Raw genomic sequence first — 19,359 nt, forward strand, 5'->3', positions numbered from 1 at the left:
AAAGATATGCTTATATGTGAGTTAACTTATATGTGACTCTTAAAGGACAGTTTCAAGTATTTTGAATGATGCTAAGTAGATCATGAGAGGGGATGAGAGGCGGTTAAAAACAAAAAACAAAAAAAACAAATAGTAAGGAAAAGATGGCTCACAGAACAGAAGACTCATGCAGGAAGTGAAATTTGAACTGGACCTCAAGAGATGAGAGGGTTTGACCCAGTAGAGAGAAGATGGGAACACATCCAAACAAGACAGTACTCGCATCAGAACACACAGCAAGTCTTTCTCAAGCCACCACGAACATAAAGTCTCAAGGGGCCTTAGACTCCAGAGTCCTGCCTCAGAATTTGGTCCAACTGAAGGTCACAATGGAGACCTCACCATCCCCTTGCCCCAGATTACAACTTTGCTGAAGACTGAACTCAGGACCTTGGACTTTCTAAGTAAGCATTCTACCATGGAGCTGTCCTGACTCCCATTAAAAGTTTTTTATTATTATTATTAGTTTTACTATATAGGACAAGCTGGCCTCAACCCACAGTCCTTCTTCCTCAGCCTCCTGAATGCTGGCATTATAAGCCTACCCTGCCATACTGGTCAAAAGTTTTTTGTTTAACTTCTAAGTTTTTTTAGTTGAAGCATTTCTAGTATGTGAGAAGTGAAATCCATTGTGGATTATTAATTTTAGATATTTCATTTAGCAAAATATATACAACTGAAATGTTGCCATCTTTATCACGCATGTCAGTGACATTAGGTACATTTGCATTGTTGTACAGACATCACCACTATCCATCTCCACAACTGGTCACCATTGCACACTGCCACTCTAAACTTAATAAGTAACTCACCATTACCTCAACCTCTGGTAACCATAGTTCCACATTCTGTCCCTACATATTTGACTATTTAAGGCAACCCAGTGAGTGCTGACATGCACTATCAGATCTTTCATAGCCAGCTTATTACACTTAGCAGGATGTCATCAATGTTCATGTATACTACCAGAAGTAGTGGGGTCTCTTTTTTAAGACTGAATATTGTCCATTGTATCAAGCCATTCTTCTTGGTTCTTACTCTCTTGTTTATTGGAGAACAAAGCATGCATGGTTTTTGTAAAGATGTATTTATTTATTTATTTTGTGCGTATGTGTCTGGGTAAATGTATGTGCATGTTGGGAGGGTGCATATGCCTGTGTGTGTGCACAGAAGAGGGTGTTGGGTGTCCTTTTCTATCATTTCCTTCCTTATCCTTTGAGGTAGGGTCTCTCCCTACCTTAACCTGGGGCTTACATTTTCTCATGCTTGAAACTGGTAAGCCCTGCTCTCCTTCCTCCTGGCTCCATCTTCCTTACAGACATGCAAAGGATGCTGGGGTTGTTAGGTAGGTGGGGTCAGAGCTTGGGATTTTAAAGTCGCTTTAAACATTGTGCCATCTGTATAGTTCCTTTCTGCCCCCCCCCCATTCATTTGTACACAAACTTTTGAAAGTCTTGGAGCAGTACTACAACTGGGATGCCAGATTGCCCAAGGTTGATCTGAAGTCACTAAAAAGACTAAGGGGAAAGGATAGTTAACATTATCAACATGACGGGATCTAGAATCACCTAGGATACAGATCTCTGTGCATGTCTGTGAATTAGTCTCTAGAGCCCCTTAATTGAGGTGGGAAGACCCAGCCTAAATATGGGCAGCATCATTCCATGGGCTGGGCACCTGAGCTGAATTGCATCTCTGTATTATTTTTTTTTCCTACAATTCTCTTGAGAATTCTGCTCATCTGTGTCAGGCCTGGCTGACCTCACCTGGGTTCATGTGTAAATCCCCTGCTGTATCAGCTAGTCCAGGATGACACGATCTGAAATGACTTGGGTTTCTACAAGGCTTTGCTTCTTAGAAAGCTAAGCAGGACTTGTCTTACCACAAGGGGCTTCATATTTATTGCTTGAGCCCACAAGAGAGAAAACCCTGTGTCTCTAGCTTTTATACCCAGTCACCCTCCTCATGAGTGCTTCCTAGCTTCAGCGTGAAACTGGAAACAAGAAGGCTTAAAATTTCAAGTCTTATTCTGTTTTTCAGTCCCTTGGCAGGAAGTAACTCAGACTGTCTTGAGACTTGCTTAGTCCTGTAGATTCTCTCTGCCCCTGCTGTTCCCCAGATGTTGTCTCCATGTAGGAAGGTCATGTGACCTCTCAGCAGGCTGGGCAAGAGCTGCTGCCCTTCACTGAGATGCTGCTGGCCAAGCCTCCAGGCCTGTTGCACCAAGGCTGTTGAGGAGTGGCTGAGAAGCCTTCAACTGGATTGCTTCACTTGCTCCACACCTAGGGGTCTGCCCTTGCTAGTGGTGTCCCATGATGAAGTTAGCTTAGCTCTGTCCTCTGTTGAATTTCCATCATGTTTTCCTGTCTCCGATTCAGTCATGATAAGGGTCACCTAGCCCCTCCCTATTGCTTCCCTCACTATGAGATTGCCAACTCTATCATCTTCCATGCCCAACCATGGAGCCTATAGATTCCTCCTCATAACAGGGGGGTTATTTACCACAGCCTTTCTCTTAACCACTCTTACTGACGTCTCTTCCTTGTGGTTTAAGGTCACTATTATAGTTAGTCTTGGCTGTTAAATTAACTGAATCTGGAATCAACTGAAAGAGAACCCTCTGGACACACCTATAAGGGGTTTTCTTAATTAGGCAAGTTAAAGGGGAAAGACCTACAGTGAATATTGGTGGCACTTGTCATCTGTAGCCCAGCCCAAGGGAAAAGCCTTTGCTTTTTGCCTGCTTGCTGTCCAGTCTTGCCGGTCTGCCCTAATTACTGCACTGCTGCTGCCGCTGCTAATGTCACAGCCCAGTTTCTTCAGTCTGCCAACTGAACTGAAGAATAGTATCTCTCCAGGAATCCTAGAGACCCCCAGGGCCGCATTGGGACTGCTGAGGTATATAGAGCAGCTCCCCAATTCTCAGCCTTAGCAGTATAAGGAAAGCCATTGTTGGACTACCCAGATTGTACGATGTAAGCCAATCTAGTCATCTCACTTTTAACATACATTCATTCAACTGCTTCTATTCCTCTAGAGAACCCAGACTAATACAGTCACTTTGCATTGTGGCCTCTTCTGGGTGTTGTAACAATAAACATAGTAAGCGCCTCTATTTTCTCAGTACAGCTAACACACACACACACACACACACACACACACACACACACACACACACACATATGCATGAGCACCTGCAAATTTCCCTCCAGAGCCTGAAGCCATGGCCATTCCTTTCTAAGTTGGCTTTTTCTGAAAGTCCTTCTTCTGCCCTGTTTCCCCATAGTAAAGACTTTTTCTCCTCATAGGGCAGAAGTTTCTCCTTTATCATGTTGGTTCCCTTTCCTGTCTCACAAAGAGACCTAAATTTCATCACAAGTTCTACTGTACTGGAGAGTGTGGACGGCTAAACTTGCCTGGTGACATAACTTCATTCCCTTCTGCTTTGCACAGTTTCTCTTTTGAGTAATTCTGTCTATTTCAGGTTTCTGCCTGAAACATTGAGACTTCCTCCTCTTGCTCCTGATGCACCTCAAGATAAGATCTGGGAATATGGAGCAAGATTGGGAGGGGTTTATAGGGCCCGAGGGCAGTGACAGAGATAGGGCTCAGAGCACAAACTCGCCTAAACTGCATATGTGGCTGAGCAGGTCCTGTTCCCTTTGTCCAATACAAGATGTTTGGGAGTCTGTGACTTGGGCAAAATAAATCACGCATATTTTCTTTCATAATACAAGTGTTACAGCTACCTCTACCAGTCATTTGCCATCACTACTTGTAGTTCTGAAGATAATACATTAATAAATTAAAGTGTCTATGATTATACCACAAGTTAACTACTTTTCAACACAAGCAAGTTTCCTTATAATATTTTGTATAGTTTTTGTTGGGTTTTGGGAGGGATATTGTTGCTGTTTACTTAGTCTTTTTATTTCCTACATGTTTACAGTGTGTTTTAATCAAATCTATCATCCAGTTCCTCCCAGATCCCTACAGCCACGTCTCCCACCTAACTTTGTGCGCTTTTCTGTTTCCTCTCCCAAGATCTGATCATTTTCTCTCTCACTTTTAAAGACTATCTTTTGGCTGGCCTTAGACTTAGAAGAGCTCTCATCAAGGACAGTTGGTTTCCTTTGGCCATCTGTTCCTGGGCTTTTCCTTTGACTGCCTTCATTCTTTTGGCCAAAGGTGTAGCATATTCTGCAGCCTCTTCCTTATTTATCTTAGTATGTTGTTTCTTGAGAGGAACATGTCGGCATTGTGGGGCCTTTGGTGCAGGGCCTCTTATTCTTTGTTTCTGACAACATATTGGCAGACATCATCTTCTTTAGAGTGACTGAAAAGCTTTCAGATTCTTCGAGCTCTTTGGGGCCTCAACCACCGAAGTATGGTAGTATCTGTCAGTCCAGGAATATCCTTCTCTCCTCTTTTACATAAGCCAGTTGAGAACACTCAGATTGGAATCCACAACGAATCTGTGAACAGACTTGGGCTTTTTCTTTCCAGTTCTCCTTGGTCCATAACAAGAATACTGCTCACTGAATGGCAGGTGAACTTCGCCTTGGGTCAAGACCTTGCGTGTCATTCCCACCACTGCTAGGGACCTCATACCAATTCCCCTCTTCCCCTGGAGCATCAGCAGCTACTTCTATGGCCCTGTGTTTCTCATAGAAAGTACAATGCATTCATGGTCCACTTCAATGAGTTTCTGACAGCTGGCAGCTGGGAAGGAGATATTTGGTTTCATCTTGATATTGCTAACCACCTAGGGGACAACATGGGAAAAATGCTGTATGCTTATTTTTTTCTTTTATAAAGCCTCTTTAATATAAAGTAGTTCATATCATTTTCATCAATGGCAAGGTACCACAGAATAGAGAATTTTATCATCATAATTATTTTAGTTAGAAAACTGTGATTTGGGGCATTTATGTATATTTAATGTTAAAATCTTTTTTGAGATTTCTTTTTTCTTTTTATTTATTTTTTATATATTTGAATTACAAACAAAATAGAATTACATGAAGATCCCAGTTCCCTTTTCCCTCCCTTCCTCCTCTACCACCCCCCCAACTAAAATCCTACCTATCATATGTCCTTTCTTCTAATTTACACCTGACTCAACCTTTCTGCTTCCTCATGACCTCTGCATCCTTCCTTTTCTTCCCTTCTCACTCTTGTAGCTTCCTCCCCCCTCTTCCCATGTTCTCAATTTGCTCAGTGGATGGTGACCCTTTCCCCTTCTCCAGGGCACAAAGTTTGTCTCTTTTAGATTCTTCTTTGTTTACTAGTATCTCTGGCAGTGTGGATTGTAGGATGGTAATCCCTTACTCTATGTCTAAAATCCACATATGAGTGAGTACATATCATGTTTGTCTTTTTGTGATTGGGTTACCTCAGTCAGAATGGTTTCTTCTAAAAGCTTCCATTTTCCTGCAAATTTCAAGATTCCATTGTTTTTTCTGCTGAGTAGTACTCCATAGTGTAAATGTACCACATTTTCTCTATCCATTCTTTGGTTGAGGGGCATCTAGGCTGCTTCCACTTTCTGGCTATTACAAATAATGCTGCTATGAACATGGCTGAACAGATGTCCTTGTTGTATGAATGTTGTATGCTTATTTTTAACCACTGAGTCAAGTTGGGTTTTTTGTTTTTGGGTTTTTTTTTTTTTTTGGTTGTTAGGTTTTGAAATGGGGGCTGTTACTCTATAGCTTTAGTTGGCTTTGAATTCATTGTGTAGATCAGGCTGTTCTCTAACTCAAAGAAATTCTCCTGCCTTGGCCTTCCAATTACTGTTCATAGTTGTGAGCCACTGTGCATAACTTGCTTTTATTTTATACATCCAAAATATTGCTCTTAGGCTGGGTATAGTGATGCATGCCTTTAATCCCAGCACTTGGGAGAAAGGGGCATACAGATCTTTCTAAGTTCAAGGCCAGCCTGGTTTACATAATGAATTCCAGGACAGCCAAAGCTACATAGTGAGACCCTGTCTTGAAAAAGCAAAACAAGAAGGTATGCTTTTTGAAGGCCTATGCTTATAATCCCAGCACTTGGGAAGCTAAGCCAGGAGAATTACATGTTCAAGTCCAGCCCAAGTTACATAAAAAGAACCTGTTGAGAAGAAAGGAGAAAGGTAGAGGGAGGGGAGAAAGAGGGAGGAAGGAAGGCAAAAGGTAAGGAAGGAAGAAAAGATTCCAGAATCTATAGGCTTATCACATACCAATGGATCCATGATAGTTTAACAACTGCTAAGAATCCTTGCCTGAGGTCCTCAGAGTTCTTCACTGCGTTTGAAAGCAAGTGGCTCACACTCGAGGGTTTGATTGACCCCACCACCACCACCACCAAAAGCACTGAGGCCATCGGCATCACCACATTCCATTAACAAAAACTTAACAACGTAGCTGTCTCTGGCTGTATGGGAATCCAAGAAATGCAAGCTGAGTGTCTTGCAGAGGAAAGCTAGCTGAGTGAGCTTCTAACCAGCTCTGCCCGGGGGGACAAAGCTTATTATAGCTTCCTTCTCACTCTTCTCAGTCCTCTGACTCCAGGGAATTAGTGCAAAGGACTCTACACACTTGTTCTCCTACCACTGCTTACTCCTTGTCTTCCTCAGAAAGAAGAGCGTTGTCTTCTTTTGTTTCTCAATTTGAGCTCTTCCATGTCATATCTCTTCTGCTCTGTGGCAGAATTCCACTACCTGTGTGTCACAGCCTGAGAACAAATCTTCCTCAAAGAATGAGAGAAGCGCTCCGATCTAAGTTGGACAGAGTTGGCTGTGATTATGAGAGCTGTGGATTTGCTATTAGATAGAGATTACCAAAGAGAAATCCTCTCAGCTTAGCACGCACACATACACCGGTGTATACACATATAGCATTCTGTTGCATAAGTAAAGACACAAAATAATAAAAGTAGACTGTCATCTTTGTGACTCATTGGAGATGGTGGAGAGTCTGCAGTACAATGCTGGATGCCATTTTGATTGAGTTGGGAACTGCTGAATGGGTATGTCCATTTGGAAGTGTATAACCGGTATTCAGAAAGAAGACTTGGAAAGGAAAAATGGAATTGGGGGGGTCATAAGCATTAACAGGTTCATGTGGAAAATCTCAACACCAAATAATGTATTTAGAGAATATTCCCATGGGACTGCTTGTCTAAGAAGGCTGGTGAGTTAGTTATGTAAATAAAAACTGATCAGAAGAGTAAGGGAAGAACCATGGCAGAGAAGCAAAAGCAGAGGTCATTCCTTTCTGATAAACATTACTGTGGTCCATACCAACAGTGTGTCAACAATGATAAAAGGAAATTAAGAGGCAGAAAATAAACAGGGAACACTAGATCAGGATGCTATCATACCATGGAAACTGAATGAGGGAGAGAGAATAATGGCTACCTAATAATGACAATGTCATACTCCTGGGATAGGTAGATAAGTTATCATAAATAGCAAAAGAGATTCTGCAGATCTAGATCAGGTCTGGACATGAGATTATCCTTACTGTGTGAGTGGGCCCAGTTCTAATCATTCAAGAAGAAATCAAGAGGTCAAGAGACATATGAGGTTAGGACCTCAGATACTGATGCTGGCTTTAGGGATGGAGGAAGGAGTTCATGAGCTAAGGGACATTAGACCCTCTAGAAGATAGGGGCAGCTTTCATCAGACAGCCAGCAGGAAAACTTACCTCGGTCATATAAATACATTTTAAATTTAATTAAATTTAATTGAAATAAATTTAAATTGGTCATACAAGTAAATTAAATTGAATTTGACTAACAGCCTCTGAAGCAGAAAGTTAACTTTCCCTAAGAACCTTCAGGAGGAATAACTTGAGTTGTTCTCATGGGACCCAGTCCAGACTCGTGGCATACAGACCATACTAAGCAATGTTATGTTTTGTCCTTATGTATCTAGCAATTTGTTGTGGTGGCAATAGAAATCTAATGGACCATGTGAAAAGAGAAGGGGAGAAGCCTTAAGATAGTGCTGAGACAACATCCATCAGCTCATTGGCTTAAGACTGATAATTCCAAAAGTGTGGCCAGTGCCCTGAATAATGGCATGTGGAAAGTAAGAAAGCTTGTGAGTATAGGACAGCTTCCAACTTGAGGGAAACTTTAAGTGTTCTTAATGGTGTCATAGAAACCCAAAGGAAATCAAATAGGAATACTTGAAAACAGGGATTTTTCTTAAAGTTAAGCATGCAAGATAAAGAACCCACAACCTCTAATCTTTTATCATTAAAAAAATCTGTGTGCATGTGTGTGTGTGTGTGTGTGTGTGTGTGTGTGTGTGTACATGTGTGCATGCATATGAGAGAGACATATGCATGATGTGTTGGTTGTACAAATAGCAAGCTTTGTTGTTGGCCACCAGCTCCCAAATAATGACATGGAGACTAACTATTAGTTATGAAACCTCGGCCTTAGCTTAGACTTGTCCCACTAGCTCATAACTGAAATTAACCCATTTATTTTAACCTATGCTTTGCCTTAAGGCTTTTTACCTTTCTTTCATTCTGTATGTCTTACACTCTCTATGTCTCATTTGCTTCTGAGGTGCACCTAGATTAATCTCCTACTTTCCCTCTCTGCCCAGAACTCCCGCCTCTACCTCCTACTTAACTACTGGCTGTTCAGCTTTTTATTACACCAGTTACAGCAGTACATTTTCAAACCTGCTCAAATATGTCAACAGGTGTACATGGAGGTCAAAGACAACTTTGGAGAGTCAGTTCTCTCCTTCACATTTTTGTGGGTTCTGGGGGTTCAAGCTCAGCTTACACAGCAAGTGCTTTGACCTCTTAGCCATCTTTCCTATCCATCCTGTACTCTTTTTAATTAATTAATCCATTAATTAATTGATTAATGTGTATACGGGGTTTGCATGCATATATGTCTGTGTGGTGGTGTCAGATCCCCTGGAACAGGAGTTACAGACAGTTGTAAGCCACCATGTGTAGAAGGAGACTTTCTCTACCTATCTCAGTCACACTAGACTGGTTTTCCTCCACCTACTGGGTCCTACAGCCACTTAAGAAATAACCACTCAGAGACTTAATATATGTTTATAGTTGTTTGGTCATTGACTTGGGCTTCTTACTGGCTAGGTCTCTCTTAATTATTAACCCATTACTATTAATCTGTGTATCTATCTCCATATGGCTGTGGCTTACCTAGGTGATGTCCTGGGATCCTACCTGCCCAGCAGCTACATGGTGACTGTCCTTTGTCTTTCTTTTGCTGCCTCTTTGCCCAGATTCCCCATCTTGCTAAATTCTGCCTGTCAATTGGCCAAAACAGCTTTATTCATCAACCAACAAGAGAAACATATATTCACAGCATACAAAAGGACATTCCCCCATCAGCCATGTGGGTACTAGGAATTGAACCCTGGTTCTCTGGAAGAGAAGGCAGTGCTCTTAACCACTGAGCCATAGCTCCAGTGACCACCCCCAATCCTATACTCTTAAACTGCATGTTCTTTCACCATTTGGAATTACTCCACTACCACTTCCTTGTGCTTAGAGAACAAGATACTAGGGAAGGGGGTCGAATCTGTTATGAAGGTTTTGTTTTATATCCTGTGTCTTCAGCACAGGCCAAGTAGAAGAACTGAAAATGTAGTGGGGTGGTAAGCTACATGTGCAGGACATAGAAATGGGGCTGCCAAGGCCTTTTGGAGCCCGGGGGTCACTAGTGGGTCCCAGATGTTGAGCACTGAACTTTTCACACTGTTAAATTTAGGTTTTACTTTGGTTTGGTTGCGACTATTCTCTGATTCTTCCCTCTTGGACTAAGAAATATTTAACTTTCTTAACTGGAGTTAAGAGAATGCATGTTTTGGGGAGACTGGGTATTTTGGGGAGACTCTGGATATTCTGAACATTGGCTATTTTAGAGAGGCTTTGAACTTGGGAAAAGAATTTGCATACTTTAAGTAGAAAATGGGTCATTTCAAGTATTTGAATTTTTGAAGACTGTGGGACTCTTAAAAGTCGAAATGTTTTATGTGATGGTGATATTAATATGAAATCTTGAAAACACCAGGAAAAAGGTTATGATTTAATGAAAGGTGTGTTTCTGTGTCAAGCTGACAAGGGGCCAATTGTGTTGTTTAGTCTTATGTCAACTTGGGACAAGCTAGAGTCATTGGGGAAGATTATCAATTGAGAAAAATGCCTCCATCAGACTGATTGTAAGCAAGTCTGTATAGCATTTTTGTTTTATTAATGATGATTTGGGAAGACCCAGGTCACTGTGGGCAATGCTACCCTTGGACAGGAAGTCCGGGGATGTATAAGAAAACAAGCTGAGTCAGGGGGTGGTGGTACACACCTTTAATCCCAGTCCTAGGGAGGCAGAGGCACGTGGAACTCTATGAAACTCTGCCTTGAAAAACCAGGGGGGGGGGAAAGAAAGCTGAGCAGGCCCCATGAAGTACAGGTCAGTAATCAGCATTCGGCCTTGGCTTCTGCTTCAGTTTCTGCCTCTAAATTCCTGCCCTACTTAAGTTCCTGCCATGATGTCACACGTTCATGGTATCTGGCCTGCAAGTTGTAAGATAAAATAAATCCTTTCTTCCCCAAGTTGTTTTTAGTCATGGTGTCTTATCAAAGCAATAGAAATCCTAATTAAGACATACCTGGATTAATAATAATTTTAAACTGTAAAAATTCATAGTAGAATTCTATTGTGCAAAGTAGTGTTTTGTTAGCAGATACACTTTACCCTTTCTGTGTGATCGCAGAAGGATGTTAATTTCTCTATGGCTTGGTGTTTCCCTTTTAAAGTCAGGCAATACAGATGAGTTCTAACAGGTTCTATCTTAAAGATTTTTCCAGTGTGCACCTTTAATCCCAGTACTTGGGAGGTAGAGGCAAGCTGATCTCTGTGAGTTCGAGGCCAGCCTGGTCTCCAGAGCGAGTGCCAGGATAGGTTCCAAAAGCTACACAGAAAAACCCTGTCTCAAAAAAAAAAAAAAAAAAAAAAAAAAAAAAAAAAAAAAACAGAAAAAAAGAAAGAAATCTATGATTCATAGACTGCTTACCAACGCCACCCCAACACACAACACACAAATCCACAGTTACTGTCATTGCAGACTATGACACTGTTGCAGGGAACAACCTAGTCAGAACTATGTGTACTATCATCAAAGATGCTTCAGATGCTTGCAGCATGGGTATCGGGAGAGGGAAACTGGGTTTATCCAAAGCATCACTTCCAATCGGTTGACTGAAGCTCACTTAAGTCCTGTGGTAAGAAGGATTCTGAGGCCAATCCCAGTTAAGCAGATCTTGTGTGTTCATCTTACCTATCAAGTAGGCTGACAGACAGTAGCATGAGAAAACAGGGTATGGTCAGGCGAACCCCATATTTACTGTCTCTGCAATGTGATTTAAGGATGATAAGGAAGTAAAAAGATCTGTCATTGACATTGCTTGCTATTTCCTGGAGGAGGAGACATCTGAACTGAGCCTTGAAATGAGGAAGTGAAGTTTCAGTAGACAAGGAAGAGGGAAACTGTTAGGAAGGCAAGCGCGGATGGGTATTAAAACCATCGATGACTTCTCAAGCTCCGTCCACCCAATTATTAGCTGCCTTCTGTCTACCAAGACTTCTTTGCAGCTAGGATTCTGTAATGTGGAGTAAATGGCATGCCTTATATTCAGTATAGAAAACAGACGTGAAAGACAGCCTGTTTTTATATCCCTTGTGGTTCTTCACTGCCAGTGATAGGATATGGAAGTACGAATCTGGGAGAATTTTCTTCAAAACTGCATTCTAATGTTTTTATTTTTCCTCCAACATCTTTCTCTGGGAGGTAATTAGAGCAGCAGTGATTGCAGCAGCCTTCCATCTCTGAGTTAGTGCTCTTAGCAGTATGTCCCATGTTCAGTCATCCGTACCCCAGCTTCCCCATGCTCCAGTGGCAGTATCTAGACAACTAGCTTAGACTCTCACTACAGCCTCGGACACTTTGAAAGTATCCAATATCCTGAATGAAATCCCTTTCTACCTAAAATATCTAGAATAACATTTGATTGTTACATTGAGTCCTCATATGGGTAGTGGTGAAATAATCAAAGATGTAGAGGTAGAAAGTGTGACTAGAGAATGTGGAAGAACTGAAAAGGGCTGAAGAAACAAGACAAGAGTGGCAAGAAGTGGGGATGTGCTGGTGGGCATTGTTGAAACAGATCACACAGAGTCCATATTATGGGGAACAACTGTTACTGGTGAAGGTTCTCTAGAGAGCCCCGAGACTAGAAGTAAGAGAACCATTGTCGATACTGATTGAGGTAACTGGAAATTAGGCACTCAAGCTGAGCATGGGAAAATAACATTTCAAGGTCTAAGAAGAAGCTGAAGATGCAATATTGCTAATAACAGCTCATTTGATTAAAGAATACTAGTTTAGGGGCTGGAGAGATAGCTCAGTTAGCTGGTAAAGCATGTGCCTCACATAGATGAAGAGCTGTCTTCAAGTCCCCAGAATCTACATAAAAATCCAAGTGGTGCACACTTGAAACCTCAGCAGTGGTGTGATGAGAGAGGGAAAGTTGGTCTCTGCATGCTGCTACCCAGTTAGTCTACCTTATGTTTCAAAGTTCAGCTAAGTTTAAAAACAAAATCTGTCTCAGAGATGGGGGGAAAGGAAGGTACCTGAGGAATGGCACCTAAGGTCATCCCCTGACCTCCACACACGTATATGTACCTAACATACCCCAGTATACAAAGAAACTAGTTTGTCACAAAATAGTTACAGCTATGAATAGGCCAGTATATATAGGTATAGATGAAATTTCAAATGTCCTTAGTCCACTTAAAATGGAATTAGTATTTTCTCTATTGATTTCTTTCTTCACAGGTGGATGGAGGAAGATTTGGTAAAATTATATTAGCCAAGGGTCCTCTGGCTCTACCCTCTGAAACAGTTATCTTACACTGCTGAATATCATAAGGAAAATTACAGCTCCAGCAACTAGAATATTGTCCTAGCCCACAGAAGAAGGGCCAAGAGTACAGAAATGTCCCTGAAAAGGACCAATGTCAAGCCACCACAGTTCCTACCTTAGTTCCCTGGACCCTAAATCCCTTGAGCTGTTGAAAGTTGTACTTCCATGAATATCTACCTGGCCCGAACATTAAGCCAAGAATGAAATACCTATTGCTTCATTTCACCCTTGCAACAATCTTTGTGATAGTTAGCTAACAATGGTATAAATGAAAAAACAGAAGCTCTAAGATTTACAAAATTCTGAGCAGCATATATAGCTGATTTATTTCATGTCTTGAAAATTCAAAACCAGGATGAATTACAAGATTTACAAGAAGGCAGTCAGCCCTATCTACATCTCACCCGGGTCTGAGATGTCAATGAGAGGATATTGTTTTTGTACAGTGTTTTAGAGAATAGGTGAAGGAAATGTGAAGCTCAATATTTAAGGTTTTTATAGCCCTAAAGATTTTTTTATAGATCATCATCACTCTATTGTGCTATTTTCTGAGCAATAGCTAAAAGTTTAATGTTTAGGCTGGCAAGATGGTTCAGCAACTAAAAGGACATCCATGGGGCTTGGTAAACATAGTTTGATTCCTGGGACCCACATGGTGAAAGGTGAGAACCAAATCCTTCAGGTTGTTTTCTGACATCCACATACATACCATGGCATTCACATATAATAAATAAATAAATAAATAAATAAATAAATAAATAAATAAAATTTTAGATATTTTGTAAGTAGAGTTCTTTTTCTAATAACCAATTAATTCTATTTTGTTAAAGATAAAATGTTTAAATAATTCCACTATACCTATCTACCAAAGTCTTCACAATACCTAGAATTTATTCTCACTGATTGCCATGACAACCATAAATTGAAAACAGGAAAGATGGCTTCCCATATGAAAAGTAATTTTGCCATGTCTACCCTTTCGGGATAGTGATTCATTACTACAAACCTTTATACCCTACTTTCTTAGGTTTACAATGATCAAGGAAGTTAAGAAAAGTACAGCCTTGCCCGGTTCTATAACATGGCCTAGGTTAACTCTTCTCACTCTTCTCATCATCTTACTTGGTTGAAAGAAAGTTTCACTTCATCCAAGAAGCGCTGGGCAGGGTGATTAATAGCTATAAAATGCTTTCAAAAATGGAATGCTATATCTGTACATGCTAACTCTTTGCAATAATCACGTTAATACCCTATTCACTTCACTGGTAATTGGATAACACCATCAGAATGTAATGATGTGCGCCATGCAGAAGTCAGGTGAGATGTTCTAATGATGCTGAGATGAAATGCTGTCAGTGCAAGTCTACAAAGATCGTGTAACACTGTCAAAACTGAAAGCGGATTATGGCACTGTGAGTTCCACCACCATTGAAAGATGTTAGAAGGAGAGGGTTCCACAATCTAGGGCAATGTCTGTTATGACAGATCCACTCAGGCAGCTTAGAAGACAAACTGGCATTCCTCATCTGATTTTCTTTATCCAAAGGGTTCTTACAAAAATTCACTGTTAATTTCCTCCATGAACCTCATCAGCCCAGAATAGGACAATGATTCTCAGCAGCAATTTGTGTTTGAAATGTTCATTGTTCCTTGGGTGTGTGGTCCAATGTTAATTGCACCAGATAATCATTTCTTTTTCAGGGACAGACAGTGCATTTTAAAAGTTTTGTGAGAGAATAGTCTTCAAAGTCGCACTCCTTGGAGAAACCTTGGTATAAGAGATCTTTGTTGTACAGTCCACACTTCACAGAAGAGACACCTCTCTTTCCTCCATACCAAGAGAAGCATTTACCCTCTCTCAATATATAGTAGATTTCAAAAATTTCTTAGGATGGTTCAACCTGAAGAGAAAATGAAGCTTCTCGGTATAATAGTGAGAACTTGGAAGCCTTGGCTTTTGAGTCTCTGAAGTTTTCTGTTGTATGAGGAATTTGTACTAAGCAACTTTTTTAAAATATGGAGGCACTTCTACCAAGACTATTAGATAATATGCATAGGATACACATAGGAAGTAAGGGAAATAAAATCAGCCCTTATTAAAAGCTAGATGAAGGTGGACTGGGTGGTGGTATTCAGGTTCCACCTTTATGTTCTGAATGTAGAAGTTCTGTCATTGACCTGAACACATGGCTATGTAACAATGGTACAGCCTGGGTTTCAGCTCTCATCCCCTTCATTGGGGCAAACAGGAACCACGGGGTAATAGTTTTGAACTTCACTATACTGATGGATAGTAGGCCATGTAGCTTAGTCCTTCAGTATCTAGAAAAATCTCTGCACTGCCAACTGGGTAAGTTTCTGTCCTGCTGTGTTATTAGACAGAACTCTATGACATGGCCTCTTAAAGGATTTTTTGTTTCTTTCTTTGTTGTTTTGATTTTTGCATGTTAGAAGTATACACAAAATCAAGACTTGGCTAAGATCTTTCCAGCTGACTTCTATTGTCTTAGAGTGACCATTGCCATCTCTGTTTCTCTTCTAAAGGTAACCTGGTTTGGATGTTAAATTTCATTGCCACCCAACACATAACTTTGATAAGAAATAATGTGAAAATTTTGTCAAGATGATCTCTAGACACATATGTGAGAAATGTGTGTGAATGTGACGAGGAAGAGGCAAGAAGAAACTGAGGCAGATGTGAGTCGTGTCTTCCAACTCTCCTGGGAGTGTTGAAACAGTTCTAGAGACCAGTTGCCATGATGGTTAACACCAACTCTGAAACTAAGATTTTCCCCCTTTTAAATATGTTTTGAATTTTTAATTGACACAGTAATTGTACATATTTGTGGGATACCATGAGACATTTCAATCCATGTGCAATAATATGCAATTAGCAGATCAGGCTAATTGGCATATCCATCACCTCAGACATGTATCATTTCTTTACATTGAGGAGATTCAAACTCTGTTAGCTATTTTTAAATCCATGGTTAATCATTGTCTATCATAGCTATCCTAGTGTTCTGGACAACATTGGGAATTTTTCCATCATTCCAATTGCACCCTGTACCTTAGCCATTATCTGCTCATCCTCAACTTAACCTTTTGCTTCACAAACTTTGGCATCCATTAATGTGTTATCTGTTTCCTGTCAGAGTATCTTGCCTCAGACCTCCCTTGTTCTGACTCTAATACTCCCAAACGGTACATACACAGCCTAATATCAACTATGTTTTCTCTTTTCTTGCTATTTTTTTTTTGGAGATAGTGTCCCTGGCTCAAAATGGCCTTGCTCAATCTGGCCTACTTGAACTCATAGAGTTCTGCCTGCCTCTGTCTCCTGAATGCTGGGACTAAAGTCATGAGTTACCATGCTGGGATGAGTTCAGTTTCCTAATTCAGTGGATGCTAACATCCAATGCTCCCATCCTAAAGAAATAAATAGGATTTACAAAAAGAAAATGAAACTGTTGCTTAAACAGTTATTGCCAGCCAACGCAGCATCATTGTAACTGTCTAAGAATACAAAGGAGATAAGCAATAGAAATGCTATTCTAATGTCTAGGGCTAGATACCTGGGATGTCAGACACTTTCCATGCAATTAATTTACTTGCCATGGATTCATAATTAAGTGCCCTAGCCTCTCTGACCCTCATTATTCTATAACATGGGATAATGATGACATTTCTGTGCAGGCTCTTGTAAGCAGCAAACAAAACAACACAAACAAAATAGCACATATTAATGCCTAATTGCGATCATTTTTATATTTAAAAAGGGATCAAGTTTTCTTCCAGGAATCTCTATTCTCTCTCTCTCTCTCTCTCTCTCTCTCTCTCTCTCTCTCTCTCTCTCTCTCTCTCTCTCTCTCTCTCTCTCTCTCTCTCCTGTGTGTGTGTGTGAGTGTGTGAGCGTGCACATGTGTGTATGCATCTGGAGTGAATCTGAGTCTACCCTAGGCTACATGAAACCTTACTACATACATAATCACCAACTCTGTTCTTCTCGGGACTACCTGTCTCTATCTCTCAATCACCTGGAGGGTGGGGAAATGATTTATCATCCATTCATATAGCAGAGCTAAGCAGACAAACCTTTTAGGAGCAATTGGGCTGCAAAAGCTAGAGCTAAAGTTTACACCAGCAGCCCAATGTCTAGCCTCCACAGCCACAGAGGGAGGGTTGCAAGATTGTCCATAGGAAGGAAAGAGATTAGGCAAGCTGAATGAAGTAGAAGGCTCATCCAGAGCCAGGAAGTCATTATTCACAGGCCTAATGAGAGGCAGTGGGAGATGTCTGCATTGTTCATACCAGTCCTCAAAGGCCATATTCTTTACCAACAGCACTGGCACTGGCGATGCCACCAACACACTGCCCAAACCCTCCAAGAAATGGTGACGTGGGAGTGCCACTGTGGAACGTGAGCCAATTCGAGTTAATGAAAGGCAAATATATAAACACCGAGGACCACTTGCAGCAGTGTAATGTAGCTATTTCTCAAGGCCACTGTGAAAGTGAATATGAATATATGCAAAATCTCTGTGGGGAAAGACATTTGAAGTCTGTAGAACCTTCGGAAGCCATGCCAGGTGCTCCTCATAAGCCCAGGTGCAGAGACACAGCCCAATCTGAAACAGAAAAAAAAATTATAGAACATTTCTCCTAAACTACTATTTGGTGAAAGGTGGGAGATGAATATCCCCGAAATCACAAAGAAATGAAGCGTGATGGGGCTGGAAAGGTGGCTCAGCAATTAGCAGCACTTGCCGTTCTTGCTAAGGACTTGCGTTTGGTTCCCAGCACCAACATGGCAGCTCATAACCATCCGTAACTCCGGTTCCAGGAGACCTGACACCCTCTTCTCACTCCAGGAGGCACTAGGCACACATGTGGTACACATACATGCATTCAGGCAAAAACCCACACATATCAAAATAAACAGATTTTAAAACAAAACTTTTTAAAGTGATCCACCATCAATATCCACAGCCCAGTGCATTCTGACTTCTTTTAGAGGTGTTCTCCCAAGAACTATCTTTGGAAAAACAGCTATCTCTTGTTCATCACTTCACTAATTACTCTCACTAGCAGAGAGCTTCGTGGTTCTGCTTTTTGCTTTTCTGTTTGTCTTCTAATCTCTTTCAATGTTCTTATAAACTGGGAAACCTACGCCCTGACCCGTATCTCAGCTGTACACATAATTAACAGGAATAATTCTCTTTAAAATATTTTCATGGTAACAAAGATACTCTCTGATTCATTTACTTTTCTCAATACTAATAGAGAAATGTCCTAGGGAGCGTGGGATGGCTCAGCAGTTAAGAACACATACTGCTCTTGCAGAGGATCTGAATTCCATTCCCAGAACCTACATCAGGAGCTTCTAAGTTAAGCTTCAGGGAACCTGATGCCTTCTTCTGGCCCCTGAGAGTACTGCATTCACATGCACAAACCCACAGAGGCACATGCATATACACACACACAAAAAAAAAATGTCAAGTCCCAGCTCTCTGCTCCTTCCTGTTCCAGAGACAGTCATGTCTTCTGCAATGCCAGCTTTGTTCCTGAGACATGATGGTAAAGGTCAGAGGGAACAAATTTGACTGTACTGGCTGCGTAGTTACCAGGGCTTCTTTCCATTGATGGAAACTGTTGCCATCGATGACCTCTCCATTAACCTCAACTACATGGACTACGTAGTCCGTTATCACTTTACCCATGGCGAGTTCAACAGAACAGTCAAGGCTGAGAAAGGTGAACCTTGTCATCCATGGAAAACCATCAGCATCTTCCAGGACTGAGATCCCACCAACATCAAATGGGGTAATTCTGGTGCTGAGTATGTTGTGGAGTCTACTGGTGCCTTCACCACCATGGAGAAAGCCAGGACCCACTTGAAGGGTGGGGTCAAAAGGGTCATCATCTCTGCCTCTTCTGCTATTGTTCCCATGCTTGTGATGGGTGTGAACCATGAGAAGTATGACAGCCCACACAAGATTTTCAGCAATGCTGCCTGCACTACCAACTGCTTAGCTTTCCTGGCCAAGATCATCCATGATATCTTTGGCATTGTGGAGGACTCATGGCCTCGGTCCATGCCATCACTGCCACCCAGAAGACTGTGGATGGCCTCTTTGAGATGCTGTGGTGTGATGGCCTTGGGGTTGCCCAGAATATCATCCCTGAATCCACTTGCGCTGCCAAGGCTGTGAACAAGGTCATCCCAGAGCTGAATGGGCAACTCACTGGCATGGCCTTCCATGTTCCTAACCCCATATCTTCACTGTGACCTGATACCTGGAGAAAGCTGCCAAGTGTGATGAAATCAAGAAGGTGGTGAAGCAGGCCTCC

This window comes from Cricetulus griseus (genome assembly GCF_003668045.3).
Source record: "Cricetulus griseus strain 17A/GY chromosome 1 unlocalized genomic scaffold, alternate assembly CriGri-PICRH-1.0 chr1_0, whole genome shotgun sequence".
Classification (NCBI taxonomy): domain Eukaryota; kingdom Metazoa; phylum Chordata; class Mammalia; order Rodentia; family Cricetidae; genus Cricetulus; species Cricetulus griseus.